General features: G+C 37.3%; 1 long non-coding RNA gene across 1 annotated transcript; it reads left to right on the plus strand.

Annotated features, from left to right (window-relative positions):
• The first annotated feature begins 734 nt into the window (after positions 1–734).
• Positions 735–12,086, plus strand: LOC140135737 (uncharacterized). Its single transcript, XR_011856564.1, has 3 exons — positions 735–902; positions 9,510–9,664; positions 11,047–12,086. It is a non-coding gene; the product is annotated as an uncharacterized lncRNA (long non-coding RNA).
• Positions 12,087–13,722: the final 1,636 nt, after the last annotated feature.

Below are 13,722 nucleotides of genomic sequence, written 5' to 3' on the forward strand. Positions count from 1 at the left end.
TTCATGGTGACAGATGTATGCGGATATTTACCCTATACATTCGAATGTAAGTTCATACGTGCTGGTAACAAACAATTTAAACGAGTAACTGATTTTTAGCACAGGTATTTAGAATTTCGACTGCTTAGTGCCAGAAGTGGGTAAGTGCAATAGCTGCCATGTGTAGCTGCCATGTGACAGTAGATGAGTACAATATACTGTGTAAATTGCCAAATGTTCACAGCGCAGCTGTTGTACTTACCCACATCTGGCACTGAGCAGTCAAATTAGTGATAAAGACGTTGTGTCACACGTCAAAAATTCAAGGGTATAGTTGAATTTTAAATTGCTTTGTTGAAAGTAAGTTTCAACTCTTTTAGACACATTTACCGGGCACATTTACCAAGTTTATTAGATTGAACATCAAATATCGTTGTGTCACGATTTACATTATATACCGTAGTGAAGCGGGAATTTCATCTGTTGAATATCATCAAAGTGGCGTGGTATATACACAGCGGTTTTCCACTTTTCAAGCCCAGTACTGGGCCAGTGTTGGGCAAGATCTAGCGGCACGGATTGAGCTATAAAAAATGCCCCAATCCTAGGCCGGCAAAAGTAACACTTTTATTGGGCCAATTCTAGCGTACTCGCAATTGCCCAGTTCAAGCCACAAGTACTGGCCCAGTTCTAGTAGTACCACGGGCTGTCCCTAAAGTTGCCTGAAATTAAAATTATTTTCATGGGATGCCGTGGGTTTGGTTATCATGTTTATTGGATTTATTCTCGGAACCAGTACTATTTACCCAAAAAGCTAACATTTAGCAGTATGAAGAAGCAGTATTATAGACGTGTGAACTGGTTTGTGAGTTTGGCACAGCTTTAATAACTGAGTGAAGTTCAACACCGTGGTGTTTTATACGGTATAAATAAAATAGTAAATCATGACATGAAATGAGTATGATAAGCCTCAGTCATGTCAGTATGCATGTCATTGTATGCATGTATCAATACTATCATTGTATCAATGTATGCATGGCATGCATAGTCACTGTAGTATAGCATGGTCAAGCCTATAGCGCTTTTGATTGTTTTATTTTTGTTTCAATTTCTCTGACCAGTTGGGTATGTCACCGTATAAATATCATCATGATCATATTAAGCTTAATCATTGTCAGGTAGGCCTATTATTCAGATTTCCTTTTACAAATTAAGCGTACTGCTAGCTGTCCAGCGCATATTATTTTGCACATGGTCCAATGCACACGCTTGATGTCACGCACGTATATATGCGATGGTTAATTTATAAAAGGAAATCTGAATAGGCCTATTACTTTAGTGATCATCAGTGACAGTGGCGTGCACAAAGAAGGGGGTTGGGGGCCATGCCCCCCCCCCCACTTTTGTTGGTCATACTGGGAAAAATGTTAAAAACATCAAAATTTGCTCCTAAGGCCAAAAAAAAAAAAAAAAGGTTTGTATCAAAGCTTGCGCGCGCATTTGTAAAATACCACGATTTGACAAAAAACAAATGCGGAAATATTTTTATTTCAAAAAAAAATTTTTTTAGTTTTTTCTAGAAAAATCGGCGAAAATCAGACTTTTTCTCAAAATACCATGAAAAAAGTCGGAATAAAAAATAAAAAATCGCATTTCGCATTTGTTTTTAAATTTCTTGTGAGCTTTGAGACAAACCATTTTTTTGTTGTTGGCCTAATCAGACTCCATTCGGGGGAACTTAACAACAATCGGGCTTATTACCCTGATTGGGGTAGCCAACAATCGGGCTTATTACCCTGATTGGAACCGACTGTAACAAGGTCTTTTGTCAAGGGTCATCTGCCCTGCCATTACCAGATGAGCCACGGAAGAGCGGAATTAATTTTTTTGTCTCCCTGCGGGAATTGAACCGGGACATCTTGCACAAAGTGTGCTTTGCGTGTGACATGACTGACACATGCTTTTATGAATTTATGCGAGTGTAAATTTAAATTGGGACTTTTGGGCAACAAAAAACAATATTAAATTTCCTAAAATTGTAAAATGTTGCTAATTAAAACAGTGTTTAAATAAAATCAAATATGAATGAGAATAAACAATATGATATATACCCAAGGTAGGGGGGTCACTGTCATCAAAAGCATGGACTCTGATTGGGACTCCCTTTAGTCTATATGAAATTGATGTTTTGGTTCTTGCCCTCTTCCTCCTGGCCTCATCAGTTTCTGGGGTTTGTCAGATTTTTTTTTCTTTTCTCAAAACATTAATTTTATACGACCTTACAAGCCTTGGGCCATTTGATTCGAGCACTTCAGGCTACAAAAAGTTGGGGGTCAACAACAATAGCTGGGCAAAAAATATTTCCGTCAGTAGTCAGTACATTCACAGGTTTGGGGTGCCAATTTGTATCCTTTACCCTGCGCACCACAAACCCGGATTAGCACACAGGCACTTAACAATGAGTGAAGCTTATCACAGGTAGGCAGGCTCACATCACACACTATAGGTGGCGCTATTCGTCCATAGGGAAGTGGAATGTGCCTGTATGGTCCAAAAATGGTTTTACTGTGGGGCTCAATGGAAAAAATCACTAAAAATTCATTTTGACAACCAAAACCTAAATGACTTTGACTTACTTTGGTACTGGCATAATACTGGATTCATAAATCACATAGTGCAATCTATGATCCACCAACTCGACACTCGTTAAAGCGCAAAAGCAATTTGTGTGTAAATCAAGACCATCCAAAACAGCTTTCTTACAGTAAAGAATAGGAGGTCATCTGGGGTCATCTACAGTAGTGTACATTGTACATGTGCCTACTGTCACAATTTCACACACAAAATTGTGGGCAATTTGGTGACGCTATTTTTGTCTGTAACTTCAAAACAGGGCTGTCAACTCTCACGCATTGGCCGTGATGTGAGTCTCACGCATTGGGTCACTTTCTCACGGTCTCTCGCCAAGGTAGTATAATCTCACGCCTGAAAGTAAATCTCATGCAAAAAGCTGAAAATTGAGTAAAATCTCACGCATCGCCATGAAAAAATTGTTGTTGCTACCCCGCTTTTCACATTTTCGAGCGCCGTGGCTTAAATAATCATGGGTCAAAATGAACATTGAAGTCGGCAAACCCCGGTACGCCTCTGTCTCACGCCAAGCAATTCCAAAAAGTTGACAGCCCTGCTTCAAAAGTACATGTATATGCACTAGAAACATCATTGACCCCTTATTGTTTAGGTAATTTGATTCTCTTTCAAATGAAAGAACTTTCAGCTAAAAATATTAAACTTCAAAATTTTATGAACATCCCTATCACAGGCATGAGACTGCACTTTCCTAAAAAAACTAAAAATGCGAGTGAAATTGGGCAAAAAGTACCCAAAAGCTACGCCACTGCACTATAATCATGTCAAAAAGTAAATTTTAACCTAGGGAGTGTTCAGAAATACTCTGGTGGGGGCTGGAAAATATGTATACTATGATCAGCTCTTAATAGGTGGGAATTATTCGGTTTTTGTTACTGTGCGAGTCAATAAAGTTCCAACTATTACGCATGCGGAAACTCACAAAAGCACGCATCTTTACGCAAAGCGCAGTTTGCGTAACTGCTGCGCCCAGCCGTGTGTATATACGCTGTTCTATATCAAATTATCAATCCACGATGTTATGAGTCCCCGCCTATTAAGAGCTGCAGAGTATAGGGGGGTCATAAAATTTTAGGAGTTCTGAATAGGGGGGTTAAAAAGTTCTGGGTGTATGAACAGGTGGGGTTCAAATTTTTTCGGTACGTAGGGGGGGGGGGGCAAAAAAACTTCGCGCGCTGCGGGTGCGCGTGCAAATGTTCCAGTATTGAACCACAACAAAAGTGCATTTGATCCAGTGTTAAAATTGACTGGCCTCCAGACTTGTACCTGAGTCCAGCTCATCCGAGTCCAAGCTGAGTCAAGTCCACTTGTATCCACCACATATTGCTCTCCTATACAAACCCACCCTACCAAACCCCACCCCACCCCATCAACCAACCATACACATTTCACTTCAAAGACACATACACATGAACAGGTAACTCCTGAAGGTAAAAACTACATGTATCAGACCACCTGTATCAGAAAGCAGTCAGGTGGGGGTATTTGCATGTGTGCCAGGGTACGGGTGTGACACACAGCTACACACTGCATGTAAATTGTCAACTCGCAGTTAACTTGCAGTGTCCCTATAGGTTGTGTGCAGCATACATGTAAATGAAGGGCAATGTATTCAAATATTATAGAAAAATATCATCATCATAATAATAATAATAACTGAAAGTTACCTTTTCAGAAATATTTGGCTGTGTGATATTAATTAATATAAATTATAAACATCTCAAAATTGGACAAATGTCCAGTGGCGGCGCCACAGGGGGGGCATGGGGGCAAATGCCCCCAGTCAGAACTCTTGCCCCCTGTTGCCCCCCCCAGAAAAACCAAAAATTACGAAAATTTCCACTTTTTACGGTAATTTTAAGCAAACTTTGTTGATTTTGCCCCCCTGAAATTCACTTTGCCCCCTAATGCCCCCCGAAAAAAAAAAAATTCCTGGCGCCGCCACTGCAAATGTCCCAGACAAATGTGCATGCAGTGAGTGAGTAGTGAGCACACAGACACCCTAGCCCTCAGGGATGAGTACCAATTTACTGGGTGGGAGCTGAGATGTATATGGCCCAGTCTCTCTAAAAACAAAACCGGTATGTATTTGCAACTGCAATTTCTTTTTTCGTCTGTGCCACTACGCCCCTGTATTTTGGGCTAAAATGGTCTAAGATTTTTGTGCGCTTCGCCGCAACAAAAAGTCCCAGTAAAACCAGAACAAAATATACTCGTCCGCGACCCCACCTAAATTATAATGTTTCCGTCGCCACTGATTCCAATCATAAATGTATAGTTTATTAATACTGGGTTCAGTGGGTTGCATAAACATACTTATGCTACTTTGAAACATTTCCTCAATTCCACATCTTACTATAAGGTCATTTTCACAGTAAAGGGTGTAACTTTTGATTTTTAGGGTCAAAATTTCAAACCACTTAAACATGTTTCTGTTTACTGAAATCATGCATAGAAGCAACTTAAATTCCAGTAAAATAATGTTTCAAGGCTTAAACCTTTTGATTTCTAATTAAAAATTTGACATTTCCATAACATTTTGGTTAAAATCTAAGAAAAATGTATTTTACATAACCTCAGAAAATTATGACATGAAAGCTGGAATACATGTGAAATCCCATTCCAAAGTAAGTCAACAGATATAAGTTAAATTTTATACCATGTTTTGCTATGTTTGTAATTGCAGTTTTGAAAATTTTTAACATCAAGTGTCATTTACAATGGAAATTTCCAAACCTTAAACATATTTTTAAGTTTTAATTGGGTTCCTAAAATAATTTGAATGTCTAACTTCATGTACAAATACTACTTGATGAAAGGAACCTCCCAGCCAAGTTTCACAGAAATTGGGGTTATTTTTAGAATTGGCAATTCAAGCGATTTGTGTTTCGGAGACTTCAGTTAACAACACAGGTGATCATAAAAGTAAAATATTTGGCTAACTACTACAAGTTGACATAAAAAAATAGGTACAAAATATCACAATTACCAATTTTCATGCTTTGCTTCTAAGTATTGAATTTCAGTTGTGACAAAAATTAAATTATCACAGCAAGTCATTTTTTTGTTTCGGAGGCTTCATGTTAACAATTGAATATATGAATACAAAAGCCACCTAAGTCCATACTTTGGCCAAATTGAGTTAAGCATGGGAAATTGTTGCTATACATAGGCCTGTCATATGCATGAAAGAACAACTCAAATTCATTCTCTGTGTCTATTGGGCATGTGAAAAATAGCATGTATGAAAGAATCACCCAATTCCATGATTTGAGTCTTGTAACACATTGATTGAAATCCAGTATGTATAAAAGTCCACTTGTAACACATTCATTGCTAGAGAATGACTTTTGAACAAAAAATGGGTTTAATAAAGGAAAGTGTGTGGTTTATATTACATGGCAGAATGCTTATCAACATTATACATACCTGTGTGCTTTATTTTGTATTATCTTACTAGTGGTAATCTCATTCTAACATTGTTGTCTTTGTATATGATTCAAACAACCACCTAAGTCCAAAATTTAAAATGAACCCCACGAAGTCCCTGAAATGCTAATCGTCATACCTAATACAGGTTAATCCACTCATTTGCATGTAAAACTTACCATATTGACCAGGTAAATCTAACTGAAGGAATTAAAATGATACACGGGTTTTTCTCTCAAAATAACTTCGCAGGACTTAGGTGGCTTTTGTATTCATGTATTCAATTGTTAAACATTGCAGAAGTAGTTTTTTTTTTAAACAGCAGTGTTGGGATCATCTAAGCTGTTATTTTCTTGTGTGTATTGAATGAATGATTCTATACGGCAGATATTGTAGATTTATCACATGTTAATTTTTTCATGTGTTTTTTGCATGTGAAGCCTCCGAAACAGACTTTTTTGGGTATCAGTATATTTTTCAAACATTAACCATAATGTCAAAAAAAAATTTTAATTTATGACATTCTGCACATATCAAGTAATAATTACAATGCAGATATCAGTATGAAACACACCAATTTAGATATGCATAGATGATAATTAATCTTATTGTTGTTTCGGAGGCTTCATTTGTTTCGGACGCTTCAATTGTTAACGGAAAGTTTGTATTGGGTCCCATTTTCAAACGGTGATATATATCTCCACGATTTAAAAACATATGTGACTTGAGGATCTACTTTGCTACATTTTGATACATAGATTGGATGAGCTCTTTTATTTATATTTGCACAAGCTTGCTGAACAGTTTGTTTCGGAGGCATCAAAAAAGTTAACGGAAAAACGGCTCTTTGAAGTCAAGATTTTATAAAAATTTTAAAAGCTTGCAAATCGACTAATTTTTGTGACCCATTTCAAGTTAAGATAACAACTGTTATGAATCAAGAAGAAGTGAAGAAATAACCAAGAATTATGAACCAAAGCTACACCCACAAAGTTTGTTAACAATTGTTAACAGAAAATGAAGCCTCCGAAACGACAAATATCAAAGTCCGGTTCTCAAAAATACAGGGCTGTTCACAATTAAGTCTAATGTGGCAGTGTTTACTGAACATATTGACTGTACTTTCAGGATAAGAAAAATTATCCATGAACTAACTGAAGAAAACACAGGGTTTTACATAAATGTTACTATTTTTTATAGTTTTTCAAAATGGCAATATTAGGTACATTTAAGCTGAGACTACTAGTCTCAGATTTAAGCCTACTAAAACTGAACGCAGTAACTCCTGAAGATGATTATGCTACCCAAGGTAGCTGCAAACTAGATGACTTATGTGGCCAAAAATCATTGAATTCTGTGGCTTTATTAGAACACTACGGATTAAAATGTTAAAAATCCAAAGTTACACCCTTTACCGTGAAAATCTTACTATAATTCACCAGAATCTGTACGTCTGTGTCTTTTTTCTCGGAGATTGGGGGTCGCACGTTCCTCAAACTTGACGGGTGGGTGCGTCTTGACCCGGGACAGAACACGTTTGTATTGGTTAGTGGGTCAATTAGTGGGTCAAGGTCACCCAGGGGTCATCTGAGGTCAAATTAGTAAAAACCGTTTTCCGCCATTTTCTCGGAGACTAGGGGTCGCACGTTCCTCAAACTTGGTGGGTGGGTGCATCTGGACCTCAGACGGAACAAGTTTGTTTCGGTTAGTGGGCCAAGATCACCCGAGGTCATCCAGGAGTCATCTGAGGTCAAATTAGTAAAAACTATCGTATGGGCATGAAACATGGTGGGTACAGTCAACTTTTATAGTCAAATTTTTGGAAGGTCATCCGGGGTCACCCAGGGTCATCTGAGGTCAAATTAGTAAAAATGTCGTATCGCATGAAACTTGGTGGGTACAGTCAACATTTTTGAGCCAAATTTTGGAAGGTCATTTTGAGGTGACAAGGGGTCATCTGAGGTCAAATTAGTAAAACTGTCCTATGGGCATAAAACTTGGTGAGTTCAGTCACCATCAGTCAGGTGTCGCGACAGCCGAGAACCGCCAAATCGGGTAACCGCCTAGTGACCATAATTCACCAGAATCTGTTTGTTTGTTTGTCTGTTTGTCTGTCCGCCTCTTTTCTCGGAGACTAGGGGTCGCACATTCCCCAAACTTGGTGGGTGGGTGTATCTTGAGTCCAGGCAGAACGAGTTTATATTGGTTAATGGGTCAAGGTCACCCAAGGTCATCCAGGGGTCAAATTAGTAAAAACTGTTTTTCTCGGAGACTGGGGGTCGCACGTTCCTCAAACTTGACGGGTGGGTGCGTCTTGACCCGGGACAAAACAAGTTTGTATTGGTTAGTGGTTCAAGGTCACCAGAGGTCATCTAGGGGTCAAATTAGTAAAAACTGTCATTTGGGCATGAAACTTGGTGGGTAGGTGAATCTTGACCTACTACAGAACAAGTTTGTATTGATTAGTGGGTCAAGGTCACCCAGGGGTCATCTGAGGTCAAATTAGTAAAAACTGTTTTCCGCCTATTTTCTCGGAGACTAGGGTCGCATACGTTCCTCAAACTTGGTGGGTGGGTGCATCTGGACCTCAGACAGAACAAGTTTGTTTCAGTTAGTGGGCCAAGATCACCCGAGGTCATCCAGGGGTCATCTGAGGTCAATTTTTTTCCAGCCCCCCCCCCCACCAAAGTATTTCTGAACACTCCCATAAAGGATCCACAGGCTGTAAGATTCCACTGCCCCTATTAAATACATGATTAAAGGCTAAAAAAAACTTTCATAATTTTGTAAAAAACTTAACAATTTTATGTTTAAAAGTATTTAGAGAGAACTTAGAATGTGTGAAAATTTAAAGACCCAATTTTGAAAAACCTTATTTCCCAGGGAAAGATCTGAGAGCAGGCCACACCATGACCAGATGATTAAACTAAGCCATGCAGTATGTATTTCTCAAACACTATCCATAGTTTGTTCTTATTCGCCCATTGCATGGTTCTGCCATTCATGCAAGGAGAGCCTCGATCTGGCAGCATGCATGAATGGGAATTGAACCAGTCATATAACATTGCGTAAAGTTACGTAATACTTCCTTTCATGTCTATTGCCAGTTTGAGGTTCTCCTCGCATATGGCGGAACTGTGCAATAGGCGAATTGAACATGTTGAATGGGTTCTATGGATGGAGGAGGCATGGACTCCAACATGTTTCTTTGCATCTGGGCCAGTGTTTTATGACAAAACTGTATCCTCAGGCAATACTGAATTTTGTGCTTGTTATTTTGTTGCAATTTTTGCCAAAGTCACTTGTGTGGGTGTGCATGCATATTTTCCTCATCATGTTCATTTGCTATTTTAAATGATTAATTTCAGGCGGCTTAAATTTATGTACATCTCTTGTCTTTTATTTTCTGAGTTATTAACTAATAAGGGTCTGGTTTTTGTTTTATTATTCAGGTGCAGATCACTTCAGATCATAGTTCGACTTGTACATGTATCAATTGAGGACATGTTTTCTGCATATTGATCCATCATTAAATACATGTAAATTGATGTAATGCTGCAATACATAAAGGCACCCTGGTGGAAGGTGTTAGAAGAACAAAATTAATGTAAGTGTGAAGCGCTAAATTACTGTAAGTCACAATGTATGGTTTTAAATGAATTTCTTTTTCAAACCTGATTGTTTACACATGTCCCATCTTAATGAAATCTAGCCAAGTTCATCAATTGTGCCTGAAGGACAACAGAGCAATTTAAAGATATTAAATCTCCTACAAAACACCACAGTTAAGCAGTAAGTGCATGGGTAAGATAGTAAACTTGTGGATTTGCTGACCAAATTCATTTGCCCGCTACCGTGATTTAATTGTTCTGGGACACCCTGTACATCTACATGTATGTATTTTCTCAAAATGCATTGCTAGAATTGGTATGGTACCCTTCTTTGGTAGCAAATTATCCACCCTCTTTTCTGTCATGGACTAGTAAAGGTGGGTGACTAGATTGCCAGCCTCATCCCGGGCCTCATCCCCCCCACACTTAATTGGTATCCCATCAATATGCAGATTTTGTTATCAGGTGAAATCTCATATTTTCTCATAACCCCAGTGAAATTTTAGGACTGAAATAGATAGTTGAGGCAGTATGAACAAAAACATGGTAGTTGAGTGGTTATAACCCCAGAAACAGGGCATAAATTTGCCTGCCCTTTTAGATCGGCCGAAGGAAAAGACCTTATGGCATCATGAGCACAGCATTTTTATACAGTTAGTTTGGAATTGGGTGGAGTTAAAAATATGTCCAGAGCATAAAACCTCAAAACAGCGCTCTCTCCCAAGGGACGGATAACCTTGTGGTTTTCTATGGTCACAAAATTTACAGGGTAGAAATTCTACGTAGAATTATGTTGATCCACCCTTACTGTGTGCTATTAGGCAACTTCCTATTGAAACTCCTTCATAGTTAGGGAACCCCTCAAACATTGCCCAAGGCCTGCCAAGATGTACTGTTCTAATGAACAACTGGAATACAGATAATTCTAGAATCCAAATCACTGGAGCAAATTTGGAATAAGAATGTTTGGGTGACATGCCTCAATGTGAGGTAGAAAACAAAAAGTGTTACACTTGGACCACAATCTGGTCACACACCCTCAAGATTTTTAATGATGTTGATTTCAAAATATCATTGAACAACATGGTTTAAAATAGTCGGGTTGTTGTCTACTGAAGATAGCAGTATTCTTGAAATATCATTAGTGAGTAGTGTAATGTAACAAATAAGATGGACTGTAAAAATAAAACATAGGGTTGAAAGTGCAGCCTGGGAAGTGCAGGGATTTTAAGAACATTTTACACTATAACTTGACAGGCTTCCGCAGTTGTGGATAACAAAATAACTTCACCGGCTTCTGCTGTGGATAATAATAATGAAATTGTCCAACAGCTCTGTTTATAACTTTTGCATCAATATTGTTATTTTGTTGTTTCAGAAAGGACCGGCAGAAAGTACCATGACTTGATCAACAGCGTTGACAGTGCCATGGTGGCAGTGAAAATAGTCGATTGGGATCACTGAAAATCAATATCATGGAGACATCTTCCACTGTAACTCTTATTAAAATGCTCGGACTCTACATATTCTTAGCCTTCACTATGATAGGAATGCATGCCTTTCAGACCAATTGCAGCTACCAACCAGGCTGGAATGCCTTGAACACAAAGTGGAAATATACTACCTTTATTTCCAAGCAAGTAAATGTGAAGCTGGGAAATGTGGAAAATGGACTTTTAAACTCAAAAAATTTCAGAAAACTGTTGCCGTGTTCTACATACACAATCAGTATCATGACTTACAATTGGTGGAGAATCAGGAAAGCAATCACTTTATTGCACAAATATTCTCACAGGATAGATTAGCAGAATATAATAAGGTGGTTGAAAATCCTCAGTAATGCTATGAAACATTTTAAATTCTGGATTGTGAGGGTAACAGATTATCTGATTAAGAAATAAAAGGTAAATCCGTCACTGGGCGGGAAAAGCCTCATATATGTACTTTTGGCCATTGAACATATGAATAAAGCCTTGTAGGTGTAGACTTTATATGAAGAGTTTGCTTCATCCATGTTCAAGGGCCAAAGTACATGCAGGAAAAAAAGTCATATTTACTTTTGGCCCTTGAACATGGATAAAGCCTTGTAGGTGTATACTTTATATTGAAGGGTTTGCTTCATCCATATTCAGGGGCCAAATGTACATATGACAAAATATTACTACCCTGAAATCAGAAAGGTTCTACATGAAATAAACTTGAGACTGAAAAGAAAGACTGAAAAGGAGCATGATCATTTATTATGCAACAAACATGAAGGTACATTTTTTATACATTTATGTCACTCTAGGATTTATGACACCTAATGATGATATTAATGGTTCAATCCTAAATACTGAAGGTCAAATCTATTAAGAAGCAGATTTAAGGTTAGATGTGAAAATTGCAATTTTGTTCAAACCAATACAAGGTTTATTTTTAAAAATTTCAATTATATTTGAAATAACTGCACTTCATTGAGCGAGTCTCAGTCTCCATTATTTTTTTAGGCCAAGTAAAATAACATGTATATTGTCCCCTCCCTCATCCATTTTGGGCAATTTGTTCAAGCTAGTGGTAGTAATACCGTCAAAAATATCAGGGCCTCCACATTTTTATGTGTTGACAAAGCCTTTGCAATTGAAATTTTATACAGAAATGAATAGTAAATTTGTAACAAATAATAACTGCTTCCAGACGATATACATGTTATTTATTTTACTTGGCCTTAATATGTAATCTTCCAGGACTTTAAGGCAAATAGTAGTAACCCTGGAATTACGGAAACTATTGGGCTTGATGATTGCAAATTTTTTTTTTAAATTAATGCCTTTTTTTAATAAACATTTGGGCCAAAAAAAACCCTGTTTATATTTGGGGGGGGGGATTTTCTCCAAAAATTAGTATTTTTGCCCAAATTTGACCTCACAAATTGACCTCAAAATGTTCATAATTCCTGGGTTAATGACTCTTTCAATGACATTGTAAAAAACAAAAAGGGTGTTCGAGGCTTATTTGGGGATTTTTTTTACGGGAATGTACCACACTTTCAGATGCTGATTCTACCTACTTCTTGCTGTTTTTACCACCCCATCAGTATACTAGTAACACTTTTTCATAAGAAAAAAACACCCAAAAAGTACCCACATTGCCCTAATTGCCTTGGGCGCTTTTAGGGGCACTTGTGGTGGGGTCTTTCCCGTCAATCAATCCGAACCCCTGTCAGTCCGAAAGTCATTTCAGAAAGAAACAAATTTTACATAACTTCAGAAAAGGAACTTTTTTACAAAGATGTCATTTCAGAAAAAGACTACGTTTTATAAAGACATCATTTCAGAAAAAGGCAACTTTTTTTAAAAGGATGTCATTTCAGTAAAGGTGATTTTTTTTAAAGATGTCATTTGAGAAAAGGCAACTTTTTATTCAGAAAAAAATATATTTAAAGACATTTCAAAAATAGGTGACTTTTTATATAAAAAGAAGTAATTTCAGAAAAAAGCGGCTCTTTTTGAAGACGTCATTCCAGAAAAAAGGTGGTTTTAAAAGACATTATTTTAGAAAAGGTACGTGACTTAAAAAAAAAGACATCATTTCAGAAAAAGGCGACCATTTTAAAAAGAGACGTCGTTTCAGAAAAAGGTTGACTTTTTAAAAGATGTCATTTGAGAAAAAAGGCTACATTTTATAAAAAGATGTCATTTCATAAAAGGCGAATTTTATTTTAATACGCCATTTTAGAAAAGGCAATTTTTTGGAAAGATGTCATTTTAAAAAGATGTCATTTCAGAAAAAGGTGACCTTTTAAAAAGACGTGATTTCAGAAAAAGCGACCTTTTTTAAAAAGACATTTCAGAAAAAAGATGACTTTTTTAAAAAGATGTCATTTCAGAAAAAGGCTACTTTTTATTTTAAAAGATGCCATTTCAGAAAAAGGCGACTTTTTTTTTTTCATTTTAGAAAAAGGCGGCTATTTTGAAAAGACATTTCAGAAAAAGGGACCTTTTTTAAAAAGACATTTCAGAAATAGGTAAATTTTTAAAAATATGTCATTTGAGGAAAAAGGCTAGTTTTTTAT

This window comes from Amphiura filiformis, chromosome 16 (genome assembly GCF_039555335.1).
Source record: "Amphiura filiformis chromosome 16, Afil_fr2py, whole genome shotgun sequence".
Taxonomy (NCBI): Eukaryota; Metazoa; Echinodermata; class Ophiuroidea; order Amphilepidida; family Amphiuridae; genus Amphiura; species Amphiura filiformis.